We start from the raw sequence: 26325 nt of genomic DNA, 5'->3' as shown, positions 1-26325 counted from the left end.
TGTGTGAGTACTTAATACCATTTGTTCTCAGATGTGGCCTTTGTCTTCAATTCTGAAAGATAAGAAAGATTTTGACCAGCCCCCCACAATCACCACACGTTTAAGAACAAGTAGAGCAGTTCTTGAATCACTTGTTAAGCTCGATCATACTAGATTGGCATGACTTCATATGAACATAAAGTGACTTTTCCTAATAACATTTTTTTTTAAGTTTCCAGCTTTAACTTTAAATATTCTACATCACTTAAACTTATAGTTTTAAAATAGACTAGTAGAGCAATTTAAAGTATGTGATAATATAACTTTATTGCACAGGAGAAAGAAATAAGATGGATTAACTTCCTTGCAGCTGCTGTAATACTGACAGGATTTGCCAGTAATGGGGAACTTTGCTTCCATTTCCATTTGGAAAAGATAAAAATGGCTGATATGCCCAGTGTTATTTTGCAAAGAAGCTGTATACTTATTAAATTAGGTTTAAAAACTTGAGAGTACATGACATAAATCCTCCCTGAAATCGTTCAGAGTTGCTCTCAGGCAAGTCCTATTCCAATTTCTTCATCTGCTTTTGCTTCTCCAGGCTACAAAATATGAGCATTTGAGGGTGAATGATTCTCTTTGTGGTTCCCTCCTGGGAAGAAGTCATCAATGCAAGACCGCAAATGAGCAGCTGAGGCTGAGTTTCTTGGTCGATGAGCCAGAAGGCTGGGCTAATGGAAGCCAGCTTTTGTTTTTCTTTCCCTCCCGATATAGTTGGTAATTTAGGCACTTGAGATCGGTGTGTATGTGGTCTGCTCTGTGTAAGCTAACTCTTTCTGGTGGAGTCCTTGGAATAATATCACAGAATGGGAAAGAGAAAAAGCAGCTAATGAAGCTTAGATGTCTTCTGCTTTGAAAGAGGACTTATACTTTGTTTAATGATGTCTTTATAACATCCACGGCAAGAAAATAGAAAAATTAAGGCTTTTGAAGGTCTACCTTCTATTTAAAGAGAATGTTTGCTCTGATTCACTGACACAGAGGCAGGAAAATTAGTAAACTGAGTTCAATCATCATGATTAATAGCTTCCTGAGAAAATCTTTTAAAGTAAACATCTATTATCTTTTAGCAAGAGAGGCTATGTAGATTTGATTTTTAAAAAAGAATTCCAAAATGTTTAAAGATCAGTACTTCAAAGGAAAAAGCTTAATCAGAAAGGTGATACGTTAGGGCTTGGTTTACATAATAAGGTCTTTTAATTTGAGCTACACCAACAGCGTTAGGCCATTTCCCTTTTATCATTTTTTGGAAGTATCAATACTTCAATGAAATCCACTGGGACCTGAAATAAATATTTTCTTTTCTTTTTTTTTTTTTTTTAAGATTTTATTTATTTATTTGACAGAGATAGAGACAGCCAGCGAGAGAGGGAACACAAGCAGGGGGAGTGGGAGAGGAAGAAGCAGGCTCACAGCGGAGGAGCCTGATGTGGGGCTCAATCCCGTAACGCCGGGATCACGGGGATCACGCCCTGAGCCGAAGGCAGACGCCCAACCGCTGTGCCACCCAGGCGCCCCTGAAATAAATATTTTCACACTTAGATAGGCTCCCAGTCCTATTAAGTCACAGACTGCACGGGTTAAGTGCCTCAAAACTTTTTTAAATGCCCTAGTTTGACCTTTCAAATCCAAGTTTTCCTACTGTAGGGAAACAATTGTGAAACTATAAAGAGATGTTCTACTAGACGTTGTGTTTATTATATTAATTTATGGTCAGTGAAGTTGACTGAGCTTGCAACTGGATTTTGCCTGCCCGAGAAGCTTTCTAATTCCATTCTTCTCAAAACAAAACCTAGTCCTTTGTCTCCAGAGGTGGGGTTAGCTATCCTAGTGCTTTTTCCCTCTTGGCTACAGTGATTGATCAAGGTGTGAGTCTGTGACCACAAAGATCATCATCTTTCCCCAGAGTTGATTAGTAAACACTTAGAGGGAAAATGTTTCTCTCTTTCTCTGGGTTACTAAATTGGGACTGCCGGGAGACAGGTTTCCTGCCACAAGGAGATCAATAGGAGAGAGCAACCAAGAATATAAGACCCGAAAGAATCCTGGCCCCAATGATCTGTGGGTGTCATCTCTCACCTCTGGTTCCTGAAGTCCAGCCTTTGGGTTTGTCATTCACCGAAGTAGCTCTTCCAGTTCTCTGAGCAGTGAGTCATCTCTTTTCTTTCCAGCTTAAAAATCATTTGAGTTTCTGCAACTTGCAGCTAAAAAGTCCTGACTAATATATGTGTCATTTTACAGTACTTATTTTGCCTTTTTTTTTTAAATTTAGTTTTTAGTTTACATACAGAAAGACTCGCTTTTTGGGGTGGGAGGCAGGGGAGGGATGTGCAGCTTTATCAGTTATGTTAATTAGCAAATGCAGACAGTTGTGTAACAACCACCATAATAAGATACAGAATAGTTCTATCACACCCCAAAATGCTGATTCTTTATAGTCAATTCCTGTGACCGAGCCCAACCCCTGGGAACCAGTGATTTGTTCTCCCTCCCAATAGTTTTGACTTTTCCAGAACATTGTATAAATGGAACCACAGAACATGTAGTTTTTGTGTCTATCTTCCCTCACTTAACACAGGAATTGGTAAGCTTTTTCTGTAAGGGCCGGGTAGTAAATATTTTTAGCTACTGTACCATGTGGGCCATATAGTCTTTGTTGCAACTATTCAATCTGCCATAGTAACATAAAAGCAGCCACAGACAATCCATAAGTGAATAAATGTGGCTGAATTTGGCCTAGAGACCAGATAGTTTGTTGGCCCTTAACTTAGCATAATGTATTTGAGCTTCATCCATCTTGTTGCCTGTATTAATAGTTTGTATTTATCCTTCAACAGTTGCAAGGTATTGGGTTGTTTCCAGTTGTGTACTATCAACATTTGTGTACAGGTGTTTGTATGAACTTGTTTCATTCTCTTAAGTGAAATACCCAGGAGTGGAATTTCTGCACGTGTAGTTTTATAAGAAATTGCCCAACTATTTTACAGAGTGGCTGTACCATTTTGCATCTCGAATATATGGTAATTCCACTTTTCTTTGCTAGCGCTTGATATTGTTAGGGGTTTTATTTGTTTTTGTTTTTTGCCACCCTAATAGAAGTATAATGGGATCTTGTGATTTTAATTTTAATTTCCCCAAAGAATAATGATGTTAAAGTATCTTTTCAGGTGCCTGGGTGGCTCATTCAGTTAAGCGTTTGCCTTCGGCTCAGGTCATGATCCCAAGATCCTGGGATCGAGTCCCACATCAGGCTCCTTCCTCTGCAGGGAGTTTGCTTCTCCCTCTGTCCCTCCTCCCACTTGTTCTCTCAATTTCTCACCTCAAATAATAAATAAATAAAATCTTTTTTAAAAAAGTATCTTTTCAGGTGCCTATCAGTCTTCTTTGGTGAAGTGTCTGCTCAAATCTTTGCCTATTTTTTATTGGGTTATTTGCTTTCTTTTTGTTGAGTTTTAAGGTTTTTTAAAATATATTCTGGATACGAGCTGTTTGTCATATGTATAATTTATAAATATTTTCTATCAGTCTATGGCTTGGCTTTTCAGTTTCTTGATATCTTTCAAAGAGCAGAAGTTTTTATATTTTGATGAGGTATGTTAAAGAATTTTTTTCTTTTGCGGTCATGTTCTTGGAGTTGTATCTAAGATATCTTTCCCTAATTTGAACACACAAAGATTTTCTCTTATGATTTCTTCTAAAAGTTTTATAGTGTCATATTTTACATCAGGTTTATAATCTATTTTTGGTTACTTTTTGTATGATATGTATAATGTCAAGGTTCTTTTCTTTGCATATGGCTGAATGACTGTTCTTTCTTTGTTGAATTGCCTTTGCCTCGTTGCCAAAAATCAATGGACTATATTTCAGTGAGTTTATACATGGCCTCTTGATTCTGTTCCGTGGATCTACAGGTCTATCTTTTGCTGTTACCATACTGTGTTGATTATTGTAGCTTAATAGGAAATCTTGAAATCAGGTGGTGTGTATCCTCCAACTTTGTTCTTTGACAAAATTATTTTGGCTGTTCTAGTTTCTATATAAATTTTAGAATCTCTTTTCTATCGAAAAAAAAAATCCCTTCAGAGTTTTGTTTAGGATTTTGTTGAATCTATAGATCAGTTTGGAAAGAATTAACTTCTTAACAATATTGAGTCTTCCATTAACATGGCGCCTCTCTATATTTACTTAGGTCTACTTTGATTTTATTCATTAGTGTTTTATAGTTTTCAGCACAGAGAATCTGTGCATATTTTGTTCGGTTTACACTTAGTATTTAATTTATTTGTAAAGGACAGTTTTCTATAACTTCAATTTTCAATTGCTCATTACTAATATATAGAAATACCATTGATTTTTGTATATTAACTTTGTATCTTGTGACATTGTTAAACTCACTTGTTAGTTCAAACAGCTCTTTTTTAGATTTCTTGAAATTTTCCACAAAGCAATTATTATCTTTGAATAGAAAGAGTTTTACTACTGCCTTTCCAATCTGTATGTCTTTTCTTTTTCTTGCTTTATTACACTGTTTAAAACTTACAGTATGATACTAAGGGTAAATATGGTGAGAATAAATATGGTGAGAAGGGATATCTTTACATTGTACCCACTTAGGCACTTAGGGAGAAAGTGTCCAGTCTCATGCTATTAAATATAATGTTGCTGTAGGGTTTTTTGTAGATGCTCTTTACCACGTTGAGGAAGTTCCCTTCTGTTCCTAGATTTGTGAGAATTTTTATTGTGAATCATTTAGTGAATTACATTGATTGATTTTCTGATATTGAAACAACTTTGTGTCATAGTGAATTATCTTTTTTACATATCATTGGATCTTATTTGTTAGTACTTTATTGAAGATTTTTATATCTTGGATGTGTGAGACATCATTCTGTAGTTTTATTTTCTTGTAATGTCTTTGTCTGGTTTTGGTATCAGGATAATAATGGCCTAGTAAAATGAGTTGGGAACTGTATCTTCTGTTTTCTGGAAGTGAATTGTAGAATTGGTATAATTTCCTCTTTAATATTTGGTAGAATTGTCCAATGAAACCATTTGGCCCTAGAACTTTCTTTATTGGAAACTTTGCAACACAAATCCAATTGTTTAAAAGATATAGTACTATTCCAGTTATTTATTCTCCTTGAATAAGATTTTGTACCTCGTGCCTTTCAGGAAATTGGTCCATTTCATCTAAGTTATAGAATTTATGAGAATAAAGTTGTTGTCATACCCTTTATTATCTTTTTAATGGCTCCAGGCTCTGCAGTGATATATCTTTATAATGATGATCTTTATACTGGAGGTTTATCAATTTTATTCAGTTTTTTCAAAAATCTAGATTTTCACTGCATTAAATGTTTTTTCATTGTTTTTTTTCTTTTTTCAATACTACTGATTTCTGCTCTTTATTATTTCCTTCCTTATACTTGCTTTGTGTTAGTTATTTTTAGTTTCTTCAAGAGAAAGTATAAAGCATTGATTTGAGACTTCTAATATAAGATTTGTGCTATAAATTTCTCTCTAAGCATTATTTTAGCTGCAGTCAAAAAGTTTGACATGTGGTATCTTCATTTTCATTCAGTTCAAAATATTATCTAACTTCCTTTGGGATTTCTTCTTTAATCCATGTATTATTTAGAAGTGTTTTATTTTTTTTTAATTTCCAAATTTGGGGGGATTATCCATATATCTTCTTATTGTTTCTAGTTTAATTCCATTATGGTCAGAGAACATATTTAGTATGATTTCAGTTCTTTTAAATTTGTTATCTTTATGTATTTATTTATGTTATCTTTATGTATATAGACATGGTCTATCTTGGTGAAGGTTTCACATGCACTTGAGAAGAAAGTGTATTCTGATATTGTTGACTTAAGTATTCTGTTAAAAAAATAAGGATATTTCCATAGAGCATAGAATTCTGAGTTGACAGATGTATTTTTTTGGCATTTTTCTTTTTTTTCTTTTCAGATTTTATTTAAATTCTAGTTATTTAGCATATAGTGTAACATTGGTTTCAGGAGTAGAATTTAGTGATTTATCACTTACACGTAACACCCAGTGCTCATCACAATAAGTACCTTCCTTAACACCCATCACCCATTTAGCTTATTGCCTACCCATCCCCCTCCATCAAACCTCAGTTTGTTCTCTATACTTAAGAGTTTCATGGTTTGCTTATTTCTTTTTTTTCCTTCCCATATGATCATCTGTTTTGTTTCTTAAATTCCACATCTGAATAAAATTATATGGTATTTGTCTTTTTTTAAATTTTGCTTAGCATAATACATTCTAGTTCTATCCACGTCATTGCAAATGGCAAGATTTCATTATTCTGGATGGCTGAGTAATATTCCATCATATATATATCCCACTTCTTTATCCATTCATCAGTTGATGGACATTTGGGCTTTTTCCATTTGGCTCTTGTTGATAACGCTGCTATAAACATTGGGGTGCGTGTACCCTTTCAAATCTGTATTTTGATATACTTTGGGTAAATACCTAGTAGTGCAATTGCTAGGTCATAGGGTAGTTCTATTTTTAACTTTTTGAGAAACCTCCATACTGTTTTCCAGGTGGCTGCAACCAGTTTGCATTCCCACCAATAGTGTGTGAGGGTTCCCTTTTCTCTGCATCCTCACCAACATCTGTTGTTTCCTGTGTTGTTAATTTTAGCCATTCTGACAGGTGTAAGATGGTATGTCATCATGGTTTTGATTTGTATTTCCCTGATGATGAGTGATGTTGAGCATCTTTCCATGTGTCTGTTAGCCATCTGGATGTCTTCTTTGGAGAAATATCTATTCATGTCTTCTGCCCATTTCTTAACTAAATTTTCTGGTTTTTTGAATGTTGAGTTTAGTAAGTTCTTTATGGATTTTGGATACTAACCCTTTATCAGATATGTCATTTGCAAATATCTTCTCCTGTTCTGTAGGTTGTCTTTTAGTTTTATTGATTGTTTCCTTCACTACACAGAAGCACTTTTTTTTTTTTTAAGATTTATTTATTTGTCAGAGAGTGAGAGAGAGAGAGCACAAGCAGGGGGAACAGCAGGCAGAGGGAGAAGCAGGTCCCCACTGAGAAAGGAGGCTGATATGGGACTCGATCCCAGGACCATGGGACCATGACCTGAGCTGAAGGCAGACACTTAACCAACTGAGCCACCCAGGTGTCCCTGTGCAGAAACTTTTTATCTTGAAGTCTCAATAGTTTATTTTTGCTTCTGTTTCCCTTGCCTCTGGAGATGTGTCTTGTAAGAAGTTGCTGCAACTGAGGTCAAAGAGGTTGCTGCTTGTGTTCTACTCTAGGATTTTGATGGTTTTGTGTCTCACATTTAGGTCTTTCATTCATTTTGAATTTATTTTTGTGTATGGTGTAAGAAAGTGGTCCAGTTTCATTCTTCTGCATGTGGCTGTCCAGTTTTCCCAACATCATTTGTTGAAGAGACTCTCTTTTTTCTATTGGATATTCTTTCCTGCTTTGTCAAAGATTTGTTGACCATATAGTTGTGGGTCCATTTCTGGGTTTTCTATTCTGTTCCATGTATCTGTGTGTCTGTTTTTGTGCTAGTACCATACTGTCTTGAAGACTACAGCTTTATAAATATAGCTTGAAGTCCAGAATCATTATGCCTCCACCTTTGCTGTTCTTTTTCAGGATTACTTTGGCTATTTGGGGTCTTTTGTTGTTCCATACACATTTTAGGATTGTTTGTTCTAGCTCTGTGAAAAATGCTGGTGGTATTTTGGTAGGGATTGCATTAAATGTGGAGATTGCTTGGGGTAGTATGGACATTTTAACAACTTTTGTTCGCCCAACCCATGAGCATGGAATGTTTTTCGATTTTTTTGTGTCATCTTCAGTTTCTTTCGTAAGTGTTCTATAGTTTTCAGAGTACAGATCTTTTACCCCTTTGGTTAGGTTTATTCCTAGGTATCTTACTGTTTTGGTGCAATTGTAAATGGGATACATTCCTCGATTTCTTTTCCTGCTGCTTCATTATTTCTGTATAGAAATACAACAGATTTCTGTACATTGATTTTATATCCTGTGACTTTGCTCAATTCATATATTAGTTCTAGCAATTTTTTGGTGGAGTCTTTCAGGTTTTCTACATAGAGTATCATGTCATCTGCAAATAGTGAAAATTTGACTTCTTCCCTGCTGATTTGGATGCCTTTTATTTGTTTTTGTTGTCTGATTGTTGAGGCTAAGACTTCCAGTACTATGTTAAATAGTAATAGTGAGAGTGGACATCCATGTCTTGTTCCTGACTGTAGAGGAAAACTCTGTTTTTCCCCATTGAGGAAGATATTAGCTGTGGGTCTTTTGTATGTGGCCTTTATGATGTTGAGGTATGTTCCTTCTATCCCCGCTTTGTTGAGGGTTTTTATCAAGAATGGATGCTGTATTTTGTAAATGCTTTTTCTGCATCTATTGAAAGGATCATATGGGTCTTATCCTTTCTTTTATTAAAATTTGTTTTTGGAATCAAGGTAATCCTGGCCTCATAGAAAGAGTTTGGAAGTTTTCCTCCCATTTCTATTTTTTTTTTTTTGGAACAGTTTAGGTAGAATAAGTATTAACTCTTCTTTAAATGTCTGGCTGAATTCCTCTGGGAAGCCATCTGGCCCTGGACTTTTGTTTGTTGGGAGATTTTTGATTACTGATTCAATTTCTTTGCTGGTTATGGGTCTGTTCAGATTTTTTAATTCTTCCTGTTTCAGTTTTGGTAGTTTGTATGTTTCTAGGAATTTATCCATTTCTTCCAGATTGCCCATTTTGCTGGCATAAAATTTTTCATAATATTCTCTTATGATAGTTTATATTTCTGTGGTGTTGTTTGCGATCTCTCCTCTTTCACTCATGATTTTATTTATTTGAGTGCTTTCTCTTTTCTTTTGGTAAGTCTGGCTAGGGGTTTATCAATTTTATTAGTTCTTTCAAAGAACCAGCTCTTAGTTTCGTTGATTTGTTCTGGTTTTTTGTTTGTTTGTTTGTTTCTGTATCATTTATTTCTCCCCTAAACTTCATTATTTCCCTTCTTCTGCTGGCTTTACACTTTACTTGCTGTCCTTTAGGTCTAAGGTTAGGATGTGTATTTGAGACTTTTCTTGCTTCTTGGGATAGGCCTGTATTCAATATACTTTCCTCTTAGGATTGCCTTTGCTGAATCCCAGAGATTTTGGATTGTCATGTTTTCATTTTCATTTGCTTCCATGTATTTTTAATTTTTTTCTTTAATTTCCTGGTAAACCTGTTCATTCTTTAGTAGCATGTTCTTTAAACTCTGTGTATTTGTGGTCTTTCCAAATTTTTTCTTGTAATTGACTTTAAGTTTCATAGCATTGTGATCTGAAAATATGCATGGTATGATCATAATCACAATCTTTTTGTACTTTTTTGAGGGCTGATTCGTGACCCAGTATGTGATCTATTCTGGAGAATGTTCCATGTGTGCTGAAAAACAATGTGTACTCTGCTGCTTTAGGATGAAATGTTCTGAATATATTTGTTAAGTCCATCTGGTCCAGTGTGTCATTCAAAGCCATTGTTTCCTTATTGATCTGCTTAGATGATCTGTCCATTGCTGTAAGTGGGGGTATTAAAGTCCCTTCCTATTACTGTGTTATTATCAATGAGTTTCTTTGTGTTTGTTATTAACTGACTCATATATTTGGGTGCTTCCAAGTTAGGGGCATAAATATTTGCAATTGTTAGATCTTCTTGATGGATAGACCCCTTAATTATGATATAATGCCTTTCTTCATCTCTTGTTACAGTCTTTGGTTTAAAATCTAGTTTATCTGATATAAACATGGCTACTTCGGCTTTCTTTTGACATACATTAAGCATGATAGATGGTTCTCCATCTCCTCACTTTGAACATGCAGGTGTCGTTAGGTCTAAAATGAGTCTCTTGTAGGCAGCATATAGATAGGTCTTGTTTTTTTTATCCATTCTGATACCTATGTCTTTTGATTGAAGCATTTAGTCCATTTACACTCAGAGTGACTATTGATAGATATGAATTTAGTGCCATTGTGTTACTTGTAAAGTTGCTTTCTGGTGATGTTCTTGTTCATTTCTAGTCTTTGTTGCTTTTGGTCTTTCTTTCGCACTCAGAGAGTGCCCTTTCATATTTCTTGTGGTGTTGGTCTAGTGGTCATGAACTCTTTTAGTTTTTGTTTGTCTGGGAAAATCTTTTTCTCTCATTCTATTCTGAATGCCTTGCTGGATAAAGTATTCTTTGCTGCATATTTTTTCCCATTCAGCACATTGTATATATCATGCCACTCTCATCTGGCCTGCCAAGTTTCTGTGGACAGATCTGCTGTGAATCTGATTTTTCTTCCCCTTGTAGATTAAGGACTTTTTTTTTTATTGCTGCTTTCAGGATTCTTTCCTTGTCAGTGTATTTTGAGGATTTGACTACAATATGTCCTGGTGTGGGCCAGCTTTTGTTGAATTTAATGGGAGTTCTCTGTGCCTCTTGGATTTTGATGTCTGTTTCCTTCCCCAGATTAGGGAAGATTTCAGCTATATTTTGCTCAAATAAACCTTTTTTTTTTTTTAAGATTTTATTTATTTATTCGACAGAGATAGAGACCGCCAGTGAGAGAGGGAACACAAGCAGGGGGAGTGGGAGAGGACGAAGCAGGCTTATAGTGGAGGAGCCTGATGTGGGGCTCAATCCCATAACCCCGGGATTAAGCCCTGAGCCGAAGGCAGACACTTAACCACTGTGCCACCCAGGTGCCCCTCAAATAAACCTTCTGTCCCCTTTCCCCTCTCTTCTTCTTCTGAGATGATATTAATGTTATGCTTTAAGGAGTTGCTGAGTTCCCTAAGACTACATTTATGATCCAATACTTTTCTCTCCCTCTTCTTTTCAGCTTCATTATTTTCCATAATTTTATCTTCTGTATCACTGATTCATTCCTCTGCTTCATCCATCCTTGTTGTCATTGCATCCAATCAGTTTTGCATCTCAGTTATATCATTCTCTATTTCAGCCTGGCTAGTTTTTAATTCCCTTATCTCTGCAGAAAGGGATTCTCTAGTGTCTTTTATGCTTTTCTTAAGCCCAGCTAGTATCCTAATGATTGTTGTTTTAAATTCTGGTTCAGGCATCTTACTTATATCTGTATTGATTAAATCCTTGGCCTTTACTTCCTCCTATTCTTTCTTTTGGGGTGAATTCCTCCATCTTGTCATTTTGTCTACATCACTGTTGGGTTTTTTTTTTCTTCTTTTTTTCTGTGATTGTTAGGAAAACCTGTTATAGTCCTCTTCTGACAGTAATAGCTATATTAAGAAGAGGTTCTATACTGTCCAGGGCCTGGTGCGTCAGATATTTCAGAGTGTAGACCCAGGTGTCGTGTTTTGGCTGTTCCTTCCTTCAGGTCAGTCCACTGCAGAGTTTCTCCTTGCCTGAAGTGGGGGGTTTGGGGACCTTGTCCACTCTGTAGCAAATTTTAACTAAGTGTGTTTTGGTCTGGTTGTTAAAAGAAGCTAGATCCTATTTCCCTTAGAGCTGAAGTTTTGCAGCACTCTGTTATCAGTAGACTTGGTGCATGGGAGGGGTTTATGCTGGTCTTCTGGAAGAGGGACCTGCTGCTCTGATTCTCAGACAGACTTGCCCTAGTGGAGAGGCACATGCAGGGTGCCAGGGATGGGGCTTGGTGTAAGTGGCTCCAGCCTCCACTGGGGGGGGGGGCACTGTGTTGCTCACTGAAGTCAGCGTTGATGGGTAGGAGTGGGGGGGAAATGGCAACACCCTGCTCTCTTGTCCCCTGAGCAAGGAGTTTGCACCCGCCACTCTTTAGGAAGCCCTTACAGAAGAGAAAACAATCTCCCCTTTTGTGTCACCAGCTTCTGTCAAATTCCTGCCTTCACCCTGTCTGTGTCTGAGCTGTCTCCCTGTCAGGCAACACAGTACTCCTGTGTTTTATTTCTGGCAGGAGTCTGGGTTTCAAAATTTCAAATTTCAGAGACCCCCATGACAGGAACCCACACTGATTCTCTGGGGGAGGGTCTTACGTGCTGTGGCTGGTGCTGGTTTGTCCCAGAAAAGTGGTTGCACAACTGTGCAGCAACTCAGAATTTATGGTAAAGCCCAGCAAAAGGCCAGGACCAAGGTTTGCTACCCTCAGCTGGTGTCTGTTCCTATGGTATTGAACAGAGTAGCACATTGGCTCCCACCAGCTCTTTTGTCCCCAGAGAGACCATGCTACCTCTCCCAAATGCATTGGAAGAAGGGGAACTATTTCTCTCCAGGTGACCCAAGGGATCCTTAGACCATGCTGCCTGCTCCCAGGCCTCCACCTTCCTTCCCCACAGGAGGACTGCTAAGCCTGCCAGGCACAACCCTGGTGATGGTGCAGACTTCTAAAACTTCAGACTTTGAGCTCCGCTGTTTATAAAAACTTGCAGTAGTCAGGCCTTCTCCTTTTTCCAGCCGATGGTTCTGGAAGTCTATGTGCATGAACCACTGAAGGGTCAGTCTGAGACTAGGGCAGCAAGAATAGATGACGGTTTAGTTCTCAAATCTTTTGCTAAGCTTCTTTGGGTCTGTCCTACACACGCACAGCTTGTGGAGGCAGCCTGTGACTTGTACATACAGAGAATTAAGGGATTTCCTTCTCTCAGTTTCAAGCCCTGGTGCTATAATGCAATTCTGTGCAATTGGGGTTGCCCTCGAGTTGAGTTGATAAGAGAGAGTGTGAAAAAGACACCACAAGAGTTCCTTCTCCTGATTCCTCTAGCTGGAGAGTGAACTGTCTCTGGGATTTTAGATGCCAATGCCATGTCTGCCTCTGGTGCTGCAGAAGGGCAGCTTCACAGCTGGGGCCGGCACAAGGCAGAGGGAAAAAGAGGGGAAAGGATGATCTCTTGGCCTCTCCAGTTGATCCTTTCCCCAGTCCTCTGGCTAGGAAGAGTGGTTTCTCTCAGAGTTTCTCCTGTCCATACCCACTGCACAGTTCCTAGACCTGGTGTATCATCATGGCAAAGCTGGCAGACAAAAGAGGGAAAGAAATACAGGAAAGTCATCACCATGGCTGGTGGTTTGTGCTGCAGGTTTTAACTTCCTTCCCTAATCAGCCTGCTATGTTTACTTTTCAGACTCCTCAAGCAGTTACTTTTTATATTCTGTCCAGAGTTTTAGTTATAATCAGTGAGACAGACTATAGTAGGTTTACTCAATCTTTGCCAACACTGGAAGTTTTTACATTGCTTATTTTTAAGGCTAGTCCCGAAACTTCTTAAATCGCTCTAAAAATTGCTAAGTAATCCTTTTCCCTCTCATTTAGAAACTCTCATTTTTATGTCCTCTTTCCCTAGTCCTTCTGCATATGATGTCCCATTAAGTCTGTTCCTATGCCCTACTCAGATTGGGGTGTCAAACTGGCACTTAGTTGCACTTATAAGAAATCTTTATTTTCTTTTTATGTTTGCTTTGGATAGTAGAAAGTGGTTAGAAGTTTCAATGAGGAAGTACTAGATTATTAAAAACAAGGAACTTGTGCTGTATGGGTTTTAAATTCCTTTTGGAAATCTAATCAACTTTAAACTATTAAACATTTAGTATTTACCTGATTTTCCAACTGTATCAGTTTTCTTCTGACATGAAAGATATGAAAGAACGCACTAAGAGATGGCAGAAAAGCTGAAGTATGCTATCACACCTTACTTTCCCATCATCCATGTGCCTGAAGCCTCTTAAAACTACACAATAGATTACACTCTAAATTCCCAATGGTTAAAAATGTAAATCAAGACAGTTGTACTTAAGTCCTGATGAAAGCTAGCATTTAGTGGTTGTGCGATCTTCAGTAATTTACTCAACTTTTTGAACTGAATTTTTGCATTTGTTAAATGAGCTTGTTGGACAACAGGTCTCTAAAACCTCTTTTTTCCAAAGTTCTGACATTCTGTGAATTTATGATATAGTTGAAAATAGACTGTGCCAAATGTGAAACCCGAGTGGGGAGTTAGCATTGAGCATACTACAGAGGTAGGTAATCAGTGTGATCCCTGATTTTAAGAAAGGCAACAATCACTGAGTAATTAATCCAATACTTCTGGACAGTTAGTGACTGTCCAAATTAAATTATAATTTGAAAATGTATGATCTGCAATTAAACTAAGGCCAAAACCTGAATAATTCTGAGTTTGTGATTGTGATGGCATATCAGAACTGAGTTTGCGGTGAGGCTGTAAGATGACTGGAAAAGAGACATCATTCCTTGGGATGCAGAGATAGTTATCATATGTTAAATGCAGCCACCACCCCCCCCTTGCTCAAGAACTCTGTGAGAAGTGCAGAGCAGAGTTGACATATTTGGCTAAAAAGAATTCGAAGTTTAAAGAGAAAATACACAATGTCAAATAGACAGATGTTAAAAAACCATCTAAGCTTCCATAAGAGGAATCAGAAAAGTCTAAGAAATTATGACCAAAAAAGTACAAATGCATGAGAATATTAACCCTAGATAAGTTTCTTGGGTTTTAACCAAGTTCTCCCCTCTCCTTCTCATGTTTTTATACTTCAGAAATTCAGATAAATGTTATCATACTCAGTATGTCCTTCGCAACTTGTTTTTCTGCCAATTTAGCCCTTTGATTGCCGCTCCAGTTCATTCATGTGACTTACTCTGTTGTTTACTATTGAACAACAGTACACACATTTCCCCAGTCTTGGTATTGTTGTTTCCTGACTTATGCTATTGCAAACAGTGATGTCTTATTTCCACTGTTTTATTTCATACGTTTGTTTACCCTTATTATTTCTTTAATTTTTCCCCTGCCGATTTGGAGGGTATATCTTGTATTTTATGTGTGACAAATTACCTTTATTTTTAAAATATAAATATTTAAGTGTATATTTTTCTAATAGTATTTCAGTCTTTCTGTGTAGGATACATATCATAGCAGGCTTTAACTATTCATTGGACACCTCCTTCCCTCCTATTATTTTTATCTGATTTTCATTTTTAATTTTTTCAACACAAAAAATAGTAGATGCTGTCTCTTCAATAACTAATTCAGAATTATTGTAATCCTTTTTTATGGTAAATTTTCTTTCTTGTAACTCAGGCCTTATGAATTCATTTCTTTTTGCATACTGTATCCATTAACAATTCCTTAATGAGGGGTTATGGGTTGTACACTTTGTTAGTTTTGGTTTGAAAATATCTTGATTTTTTTTTACTCGATGTTACTAGTTTACCTAGGCTTAATAAAATTCCAGGTTGATAGTTATTGCCTCTTTAGCACTTTAAGGATTTTAGTGTATTACTCCATTGTTGCCAGTGACAAATAGGCTGTCAATCTAGTTATCATTACTTTGTAATAATAGCTAACATTTTTTGAGTGCCTGCTCTGTACCAGTGCGCTAAACGCAAATACAAACTCACTTGTACTTCACAACAAACTTATGAAGAAAGTAGTGTTATTCTTTCGTGTTATAGGAGCGCCTGGGTGGCTCAGTCGGTTCAGCATCTGCCTTTGGCTCAGGTCATGATCCCAAAATCCTGGGATTGAGCCCCACCTCTGGCTTCCTGCTCAGCAGGGAATCTGCTTCTCCATCTCCTTCTGCCCCTTCCCTCTATTCATGCACTCTCTCTCTCTCTAATAAATAAATAAATAAGTAATTTCGTGTTATATATAAGGAAACCAGAGCGCCGAGAGTTGAAGTATCATGATCAGTGTCCACAGCCAATCAGTGGTAGAGCTGGAAGTGTGTATTTATCTTTATCAAGCTCAGTACTCTTAGTGTGCTGTTGGGTCAGTAAATCCTGTCTTTCAATTCTAGAAAATGCTAGCTCAAATCTCTTCAAATAGTGATTTTCCACTATTCTCTCTTTACTCTCTTACCAAAGCTTTATGTTGGCAAAGACCCTGGTGTATGGTTGTGCAGGTTACACACAGCACAACTCTAGGGGCACCCTTCAAACCATGAGCTATGAGCCATTTATTCTCTACTTACTTTCAGTCAATTCACTTAGAGGCTTTTTTTTTTTTTTTTTGTCAATTCTCAATCAAGAAATTGATGTTTAAATAAAGACCTTTCTACTACATGCTTATAAATTAGCTATTACTATCTGGTGCTCCAGGAAAGAAGATTTTTTTCTGATGACTTGTTGCCACAGAATTCAAGTTTATCTCAGCTTTTAAATCATAATCATAATACCTCTTTTGTGTGTCATGTTTCACTGTCTTAAAAATGACTCCTGTTCATTATTTAATCTGATTCTCATCACAGTCCCATGACGTGATTTGGGAGTATGATATCATTACGCCCATTTGATGGATAAGGAAACTAGATCTCAGAAAAACCAAGGGCCTTACACAAGGTACAAAGCAATTGAATGGCAGCTGGACCCATGACTATAGGGTGAAGTCGAGGCACAACAAATAGACTTTCACATCCTGGGTCCTCCTTCCATTTCTCTAGTTACTTTTCTTATTATTTGTTCCAGGCACTATAATTTTTCAACATTCCTAAATACCTCAAGCCATTTCAAAGCTGACATTTCTCTTCTTTCTGGTTTCTACTTCCTCTGTTCCTCTGTGGAGCCCATGGAGCAGGAGACCACCTATGAATCTACCATAAAGAACCTCATCTATGACTTCTTTACAAAATCTGTCTTTTTCTGTGCCTGCTTCTTTCCCACCAGACTATGAGCTCCTGAAGGGGCCGTCGGGGGAAGGTGATTGATTCTTATTTGTCTGTGATTTCGCAGTTCTTACCACAGAGCTTGGGAGGTACGCAGTGAGTGCCTAACATTTTGTGAATGAATGAATATTTGAAACACAAAAAGGACTTCCAGATACAACCATAAAGTTCTATAGTTTGAAAACACTTTCATATGTCAATGCGTAACTTTTTACTTCCAAGCACTCCAAAAAATACTAAATGCTGCATTAATGTATGTCAAATGAATAATGAACAAATTAACTAATGGGTGAGTTAGTGGATCACAACAATAAATAATACAATATCTCCATATGTGTTTAATAATAAACACTCTCACTTTAAAATTTAATGCAATCAGTTTCATGTGCAATTAACTCTTAACCGTACTGACATTTAAATCTATAAACATTTATGCAATGTAAAATGTTTTAAAATTTGTCAGTGAATCTGAATGAAAAGTATGAGCAAATATAAACTTGCCATGTTAGATACTGATTTCATCATTTCTGATCTGGGAAAATAAAATCAATGTTTAATATTGCAGCCGGTGACAAATGGTGGGGGCTAAATGAGCTTTCCTGTGTGTATTCATTCTGATGATAAGTGAAACAAAAGGGATCCACTGTGAATTACGTGTGTGGGGAAGTTGATTAAACCTGCCTGCGCGGTCACAGTGTGACTGAAATATCACCGGATCCATGATGAGTTGCTCCTCCGGATGCTGTTTGCCTTGCGGGAGAAACAGGCAGGCAGATCTTCTTCGGTTCAGTGATTTTACTGCATTATATACAATTTCAGCCAAGTGCAACAGAAAATACTTAGAATAAGGGCAGCACCGGAAAGGCAGCCAAGCCATAAACGACAGCATGGCTGTTTCAGAGAGCCCTGCCGGAAGGAACAGGGCAGCTTGATATGTGTTCAGAAAGGAGCAGTGGACGCCAGGCATTCCATGACCTCGTCAAAGCCAGACTAAAGAAAATCCTGTTTCTGCTGGTTTTGTAAGCAGGCAAGGAAGGAAAAATACAAGCAAATATTCAAGGAGAGGAAAATGTAAAGGCATTCCTGTCACGCCTGACCCAAGTACATCATGCTAGATTAGATGAGGAATTTAGGAGCGGTAGGGGGAGTCCCTACTGCAGAGATAGAAGCTCCATCATGTAGCTGTTGGCACCGGTCTACTTCCCTTCTCCATTCAGCAGACGTTAGTAAGGTTCTTGCTGAGATATGTAAAGATGCAAAGGGAACAGGTCACATCTGTGCTCAGATAACCCTGTTCGGTTACAAATGCCCTTTGCCATTATCAGTTTGACTGTAGTTCGAGATTGTGATGAGGAACAATGTCTGGTTCTTGCACGAACACATTTCCCAACAGAGTCAGAGAATTCTATATTACACTGGATTCCATTATTATGATGTTATCATAAAGATCTTTGGGAGGCATTTAGCATATTTTGGGCATATATTAGCATAGGAATGTTGTTTAGGAAATGATTTCTTCAAATGCCTGACCATTAGTATCTATTTCAGCAGAGGGTACGAGTTAGGGGTGTTTTATTTATTTATACTGTATGTTCCAATTCAGCAATTTATTTATTCCCTAAGGTAATCTGGTATTCTCCCAGGTCTTTTTAGAAGTCTCTTTTAGACATGTCCGTTAAAACTGAATTCTGTTCCTCAGCAGGTAGATAAGATGTTAATACTAGGTGTCAGTTATTTGTAAACTCTTTTCAGTTTGAATCTAACATAACTATGGAAAGAGACGTGGGTCCAGAAGCTCAAAGACTAAAAGGAAAGCAGTTTGCCTTTTGTGGGACTCTGCTTTGTAGGTTTTCAGAGCAACTAGCTGCAAGCAGGTTAACATAATCACTGCACAAGTTGGACGTGAGAACTGGAGGGGTTGGGGGGAACATTAGCAGATGTGAGTATGATGCATTTTGGGTAGCTTATGCTATTTTAAATAATTCTTTGAGATGTTATTCTATCCTTAATAGTGACAAGGCAGCCTCTGTCTTGACTATATTTTCTCAATTATTTGGCATTTGGAACAAAAGCTTCATTTTACATTACATTACACTTGTTTAATTCAATTCAATAAACATTTTAAAGCTTCTACTTATACTCTTTTCAACTGAGAAGTGTATCCCAAGGGCCATGTGCTAGAAAGTCTAACTAGGTAAAGCATAAACTGTGGGGTGGTTTCTGGAGTCTAGATTTTACACAGGAGAAAATTTAAACATTTTCATATTAAAATTACCAATACTACATGATAGATTTGAATGTAAAATTCACATGAATTTTTAAGAGAAAGAACAGCTTCAAAGAAATTCCATCTTAAAGCAATCTGAAGGCATATACTCTTCTGCTGTAAGTGGTACCTAGGGGGGAAAATGTGAGAACATTCTATGCAAGACAATTATTAGACATGTAGGAGTGGGAAGTACACAGAGTCTAACCCTGGTTCTTTTACTCAGACCTTGTAATTAGGAAGTAGAAAACGTGTTCACAATGAACACACACAGAAGATGTAGAAAGACACGAAGGAAAGATCAGTCCTAATTAAAAGTGTCATGTGAGTGTTAATACTTGGCAAGAGCTTGGAAATCCAAGTAGAGTTCCAACAGGTGGACTGTGTGAGAGAAGGGATCAGCCTGTGCAGAGGCACAGAGGCATGAACTGGCACGGTAGATTTAGGAGCGAGAAACATGTCATGTAGCTGGAACATAGATACAGGGCAGAAGGAAGAAGATGTATCTGAAGTTGTGCTTATGTATATTTTTTTCTGTGTTATTTCAGATTAATCAATGTCCGGCCTTTAAAGGAAACTTCCCATGAAGAATTAACGTTATAAAGTGAAAATAACTTCCCCATTTATCTGCAAAAAGATTGAATTTTAAATTCATTTAGATTGGGCACAACTAGTTTTATCATCTTTTATAATAGATTGGGTGAGCATTTCCCCCCATTTACCCACAGAGGGGTTTTGTTTGTTTCCATGTAAATTTATGTAGTGTCTACCATTGGCTGGAACAATGGCAAAGACTGCCTCGCTCCTCCAAAAAAAGGATAAGAAACCTTCTCTGAAAAATGGTACTAAGCCCAGTTTCATCTAAACATTCATGCTTCTCTGAGCCTCAGGGGAAGGCCAAGGCTTGTCCCAGATGTCAGGATGATCTGAGAGAGAAGCTTCTGCCCCAGATGAGGCCTGCTGTATTCTTTTTACCAACACATCCCAGCAGAGGCCTGAACTTAAGTGCACCAGAAAACCAGTCATCCTGATGTCACCAATTATAGACAGTAATTCTCAATATTCTCACAAACATGGAATAAAGCAAATAAATCTCATTGACTCAATACCAGTATTTCCTCCCCAACAGTTGGAGGATTGCCATAGAGGTCTCTCTTTGTTTCCACTCCCCCTACTCAGAAGTGCATCCCTTGGTTTCCTACGAATGTTATCAAGGAATTCTAACTTGTGAAAAATCAGGAATCATGACCACATTTAAAACTTTTCATTGGAGTAAAAACAGCTGTGGTGAAGGGAAATTATGTCAGCATCAAAAAGAATATTAATTACTGACCCACATTAAGGTCATAGAATGACATAGATGGAAAAATAAACTGGGGCCTTGTCAGGAGAATTTCATGGTGCATGAGACAGGTGGGGAGGGATGAGGTAGAAAGACTGACCAGGCCAAAGCACAATGCATAATGTGGCGATTCCTTGTTGGTCACCACAGCTCAGGTCTGTGCACCAGCTTTCCAGGGTCAGGAACTGAATTGTGCCAGTGCTCCTGGAGTTCTCAGGATTGAGTGATACACAAGACAAAAAGCAAAGCAAGAACATCTTATGCATTAGCACAATGTCAGTTCATTAATCCTGGGATTGATGGTCAGGTCACAAATTTTTGCTACCCGGAGCACCCCCTGTGACACCAGGATCCCAGGAGGGCATCAGATGTCTGCTTGGCAAGCATGGAGTTAGAACAAAGGAAGAAGGGAGGAAGAAATGTAAATTATACAGGTCTCACTACAGTCCTACAAAAAAGAATGCCTTTTACTGCATAAGAAGCAGCATAGTGTTGGGTGTGTAGATTTGGGTTTGAGCTCAGCCTGGTCATTTACCACCAGTAACCTTTAGGTTATAGCCTCAGTTTCTTCATCTGTAAAATGAAGATAATATATAATAGCAATGTAGATAATAGCAATAGATAACTCTTTTTATTTCTTACTCCAAAGGGCTTATGGAGACAAGTTTCACATCCAAGTCCAGGGCAGAAGGGATGAGGCTTATAAACAGGAACGTGGAAGAGGGCCCAGGAGTTCAGGGTGGAACCCAAAAAAGGGAGTGAAATAAATAGAGGAAGAGAGTAGAGGGTCAGGAGAAGAGAAGACAAACTATCACACAGTGATAACAGGGGTGGGGGCAGGGTTCCACTAAAATCTCATTTATTTATAGAGATATACAGGGAGTTATGAGGGACCCCTCTCCACCCACTATGACCCAAGGAGAGGCAAGAGAAAGCCCTCTTTCCATGGGTAGGGAAGGTAAGGGTAAGCATCTCCCTTGAGGCCATTATCTGCTCCTCAGGCAGTTACTGGCCCTGGAGGCATTGGGTAGTTTCTGGAAAGCTGTGTTGAAGGAACTGGAGGGAAGGGTATTGGCTTGAGCAAGCTTCTGGGGTGTGCCAGGCCTGTCACTCCCACTGAGGACAGTCCAGGGTCTAGCTGGCTCCATGGCATCTGGTCCCAGGTCTGGGAAGATGGAAAAGAGGAGTTGGGGATTCAATGAGAGAAGCTTGCACCTCTGGCATCTTGGGAAATCTGATCCTCAAGGACATCTAGCCCTGGTTGTGCTGTGCTCAAGAAGGCCGCTCAGGGTGTCAGAAGACACCTCACCAGGACTGGGTGTCAGTGTACGGAGAGAAAACTCTCAGAGGCCATCCTGGAGGGTGATTCTTGAAGGAAGCTTCTCCCTAGGCTGGATGCTTAGGGAAGAGTAGGCCATGGGGGAGGGTCTCCTGGAGAAAGCACCACCAGACTCTGTGGAAGGTGGGAAGAGGCTGGGCCTCTGGGCCTCCAGACTGAGGTTGGAAGTCATCTCAATCCCACAGCCAGCATGGAGGCCGGGACTGGGCCAGATGCGTATTATAAAAAGATCTTGGCCAGGGCATCAGTGCCCATGCTGGCAATGAGGGCCTTGTTGGGGTGGCGGGTGACAGATTGGATGGCCTCCTCGTGCCTCTTGCAATGGGCCATGATCTTCTGAATGCATGTTTTGTTATCCAGGCTCCACAGATGCAGGGAATAGTCATGGCTTCCCAACATCAGGAATATGCCATTAGGGTTCATGGCTAGGCAGGTGACCACATGCAGATTGGCAAGCTGGAGTGCACAGATTTCCCTGTCTGGTTGTCCAGGAAGTGGATGACTCTGTCATCATGGGTGGTGATGATGCGGGGCTGGTTTGAGTGATTCACCACCTGGTTGATTTGGGCTGGGCTGCTGCTCCCCTTGGACTCCTGTATGAGGAGGATACTGCCAGCGTCAAGGTCATAAAAGTGGTATTACTAGAGCAGAAGAAGGGCACCATGTGGGCAGGCTCAGTGTTGGTGAAGGCCACTGAGGTGGGGATCCTGTGATTGCTAGTTGTGGGGAAGGTACAGAGGCGGGTTGAGTTGCTGCTGCCAGGGGCCTGGATGTGCATGGGTGCCATTGACAGATAGGAGTGCAGGCACTGGGAGGTGGGACTAAATGTTGGGCCCCACACAGCCTCTGCATGGTCCTCCAAGAAGGACATGGCTCAGCACACTCATGACCATTGTAGGGGTCCATGTTGAGGTCTGGAATCTTCCAGCTGTGGATGAGGGCATGTGCTCACCACATCCCAAAGGTTGGCCGAAATTCCCCCGAGTTTGATCCCCTGGTTTGCAGCTCATGGTGGGTCCCTCTGCGGTACAGCTTTGAGGGTCTGGAGAGGCCTCCCATCCTCTCCCAAGCCCAGAAAATCTAACTCCTTGATGGTGTCCTCGGAGTTGTCCTTCCTCCTCCACCTCATCCTCCAGTGCAGGCATTAGGCTTTGGGGGAAACTTCACCCATTTCTTGTGCTGCACACTGTCCGGCTGGTCGGCTTCATGGCTCTCCCAATCCTCACAGTTCTGCAGGAAGGGGATCTGCTCCAGCACCCAGCCCCCCAAGCGCTCTTTGCCATCTTTGCCTACCACATTCCTCTTGGTCTGCTCTTCCATCTGTTTCACCAGCAGCAACTCGCCGCTGCTGAGCCCCCAGGGCCGGCGTGGCCTTGCGGCCCCCTTGCCTGGGCTCTGTGGCCTCCCTGAGCTCCAATGAATAGCCCAGTAGGCACCACACGTGCCCGGACCACGAGGTCCACCAGGTCCACGAGGGCGTCCGTGTGTAGCCCACCTCTTCCAGGTACTGTCGGAGAAGCCGCCACCTGTCCCTCCACACCAGCGGGCTGTTCTCTGGGGTGACCGACTCGACGGGGCCATTGGACACTTGTTCGGACAGTTCTGGTTTCTTCTCCCCGTGGTTCGGGTCTGTAATGAACCTCAATTTATCATATTTGGCCCTTTCCTGCTTCCGCGCATATTCTAACATCTTGATCCGTGGCACCAGGTCTGTGTTGACAGTCCCTTGCCCTTTCCTTTCTCCCTGGAGGGAGGTCACTTGAGCCTGCACTGGGCGCGGGCCTTCTCAGCTTCCCAAGCGTGCAGGATAAAGTGCAGGATCCCCGTAGGCTCGGGGACTCTGACCCCACCGCGTCCCTTACCAGCCAGGCGGGGCCCTAGGGCAGGGCCAGAGGCCAGGGCTGCCCTATCAGACTGGCCCACGCCAGAGCCAAGTGAGTGGCAGGAGCTGGCGGCCTCGACCACGGGGACCACTCCCTGCTGTGTCACAGAGGCCTTGGGACCCCCCGTGCGCCCGCTGGCAGCAACAGCTAACTCTTAATGAGCAGCCGCAGGGACCAGGCTGTGTGCCCTGTGCTTTGCAGACATCTCTTAATTGACAAAACCCTCAGAGAGGAGTGCTATTATTACCCTATTTGGCAGATGAGGAAACAAAGGCACTGTTGCTCCCTACAGAAATGGTCTTCTCCACCCTGTTATTTTGTAGCCATCCCATTTCACCTGAAGGGTTTGACTCCTTCTCCAGGTTTCTCTTGGCTTGCAGAAAAGTGAGTAAACTGTTCTCTGGATCCACTGACCCCTTGAGGGGCAGGGGGTCTGGAAGGGAAAAGGGGCCTCTGGTTCTATGACACAGAGAGAGGAGGGCTAATGGTGTATTCCACTCCAGCTTGGGGCTCCTTGTCTCCTAAACTATGTAAACTGAAACACATTGTACTGAGATATAATTTATTCCTGCCCCACTCTGCAAATCTCCATCCGGCCCATGAGAGTGATTCATATTCCTCGTATTTAAATATTTTTATCCTTATTGTGTGCCAGCTAATGCTGCTGACTTCAATTTATGGAGTGCATTCACACCCTCCTTTCTCTTTGATGCATTCTTAAGCATTCTCTCATTAACTATCAGTGAAGTGGTCATGCCCAAATCATGGCCCCCTTCTCCTTTGCTTTCTCTCACATCTACAAAAGAGGCTTGGATATAACTATATTTCACCCAGTTTACCCTATCGCAGAAATTCTTTTCATCTAGTGGCCAGAATATCAACATTTGCATAAAAGCATGTTTTTCTTCTATGGACGGTGTGGAAAAACACTGTTAAGTTCCTTAGTAATGTGTATCCCAATGCAGATAAGAAGAAAGCTGGCTAAGGGTATTGAGTGAAAAGAGCTTCTAACTTGATCTTCCCACCAAGGTTACTAGATTCTTAAAGATAATTAACAATCATTTTAAAATACAGATTCTATTATTATTCAGGTATGGCAAAGCCAAAAGATCAGGAGACAACAGCCATAGAAAAAATAGTTTGTTATACACACAGTTCCCCAAAGGTGGGGGCATACCATGCCATAGAGGGCCACATGGGTTTGGTCAAAAAGCTAAGGGATCCAGGGAAATGTGGGCACTAGCCTTTATTGTGGTTTCCATGAGAAGAAACTGGGGAGGCAGGGTAAGTAGTTCAGGATTGAAAAGTTTTAAATAATATCAGCAAAAAAAAAAAAAAAGGGTTGCAGGCTCTGGAGCATAGGGGTTATCCCTGGTTGTCTGTTACCTGACCGTGGGGTGATTAGGGCAGACAGATAGTGTCCCAGAGTGTGAGAGCCCACTAAAAGATATGGTTGGGGGGTATAGACACTAGACTGGCTGGTTTGCATATGAAGGGTATGCTTACAGGCAAGTTGGCTATGTCTAGGAATTAGCTAATCCTGAGAGGGGTACTACTTCTGGGGACAGCAAGGTCCCAAGATAACAAACTATCGGAAAATAGAAGACATGGTTAATATGCCAACTGAGTGAGGTCCATCTGATACAGACATTAATGCTCTTAGAGTATTAGAGAAAGTCATTAACCCAGCCTCAAGAAAGATCACAAAAGAATTGAGAATGACTTAATGAAGACCATATGGAATAAGAACTGTAAACAAATTACTCTCGGGCATAGTTCTTTACTACAAACTATGAACACTATGTGCTGTGATGTTTGTAATAACTTCCAATGTTATCTCACTAGGAATCCCTAAAACACTGGGGCTAAGGGAAGCTTTCGTTTGAGTCTTCTCTCCTTCAGTCCTGGTATCTCCTCCTCTGCTGGATCTCTCTTTTATGATTCCCATCCATCTGTTGGAATGGTCATTTCTTTATAGTTCTTATAGCTAATTTCAAATGTCTTCATTCTTTTGATCTGCAACCATTGAAAACTTAAATTTTTAAGAAGGCAATTGTTCTCCAATTGTATTACTACACCCTTGTCAATCTGTTACTAATTTTTAAAAAGTTTCAAGGTTCTCTCATGCAAGGCCCATTGACAATTACCTACCTGAGAATCATGCTGATCTGCAGAGGGACAAGGGTGCCGCTGCTTTGTGTCCTAAGAGGTTTTTATCTAATACTTGGCCATGAAATAAATAACATTTTCTTCGATCAGCCTTCACGTTTTACCTTTTGTCTTTAGAGTTCATCCATTTAGGGTCCACCTTGTATGACCTGCTTCCCTGTGCTCCATGCAGACTCACTCCACCCGTGCTGAGCTCTGCTAATATGTGGAGGCTTGCATGTGCTTTCACAGGGTGAGTGGCATTTGTTGGGGCCTTATTGTGTTCTCCCAAATCAAACTCCATATTCAGATTCCGTTTCTGCCATTTAACCAATGTCTGACATTCACCACGTTAACTTAATCTCTATAAGCCTGTTTATTCCTCTGTAAAGTGAGTTTATAATAACACTTACCTTATAAGGTTGTTGTGAGGATAAATAAGCTAATGCACATAATGCGCTTAATACAACACCTGGCACATCATAAATGGTCGATAATGGTTGTAATTACTATCACAGATATCCTAATTTGCCTCTTCCTGGAAGTTCTGGCATTTTAAGTAACTTTTGCAAATTATTGGTCTCATTCACTATGTTGATTTGCTGGTTTAACTTTCAAATG

General features: G+C 39.9%; 1 pseudogene; it reads right to left on the bottom strand.

Annotated features, from left to right (window-relative positions):
• Positions 1-21892: 21892 nt before the first annotated feature.
• Positions 21893-23438, bottom strand: LOC113261334 (striatin-4-like; annotated as a pseudogene).
• Positions 23439-26325: the final 2887 nt, after the last annotated feature.

The sequence above is a fragment of the Ursus arctos genome, unplaced genomic scaffold (genome assembly GCF_023065955.2).
Source record: "Ursus arctos isolate Adak ecotype North America unplaced genomic scaffold, UrsArc2.0 scaffold_29, whole genome shotgun sequence".
Lineage (NCBI taxonomy): Eukaryota > Metazoa > Chordata > Mammalia > Carnivora > Ursidae > Ursus > Ursus arctos.
This window is presented reverse-complemented; position numbering and strand designations above follow the sequence as displayed.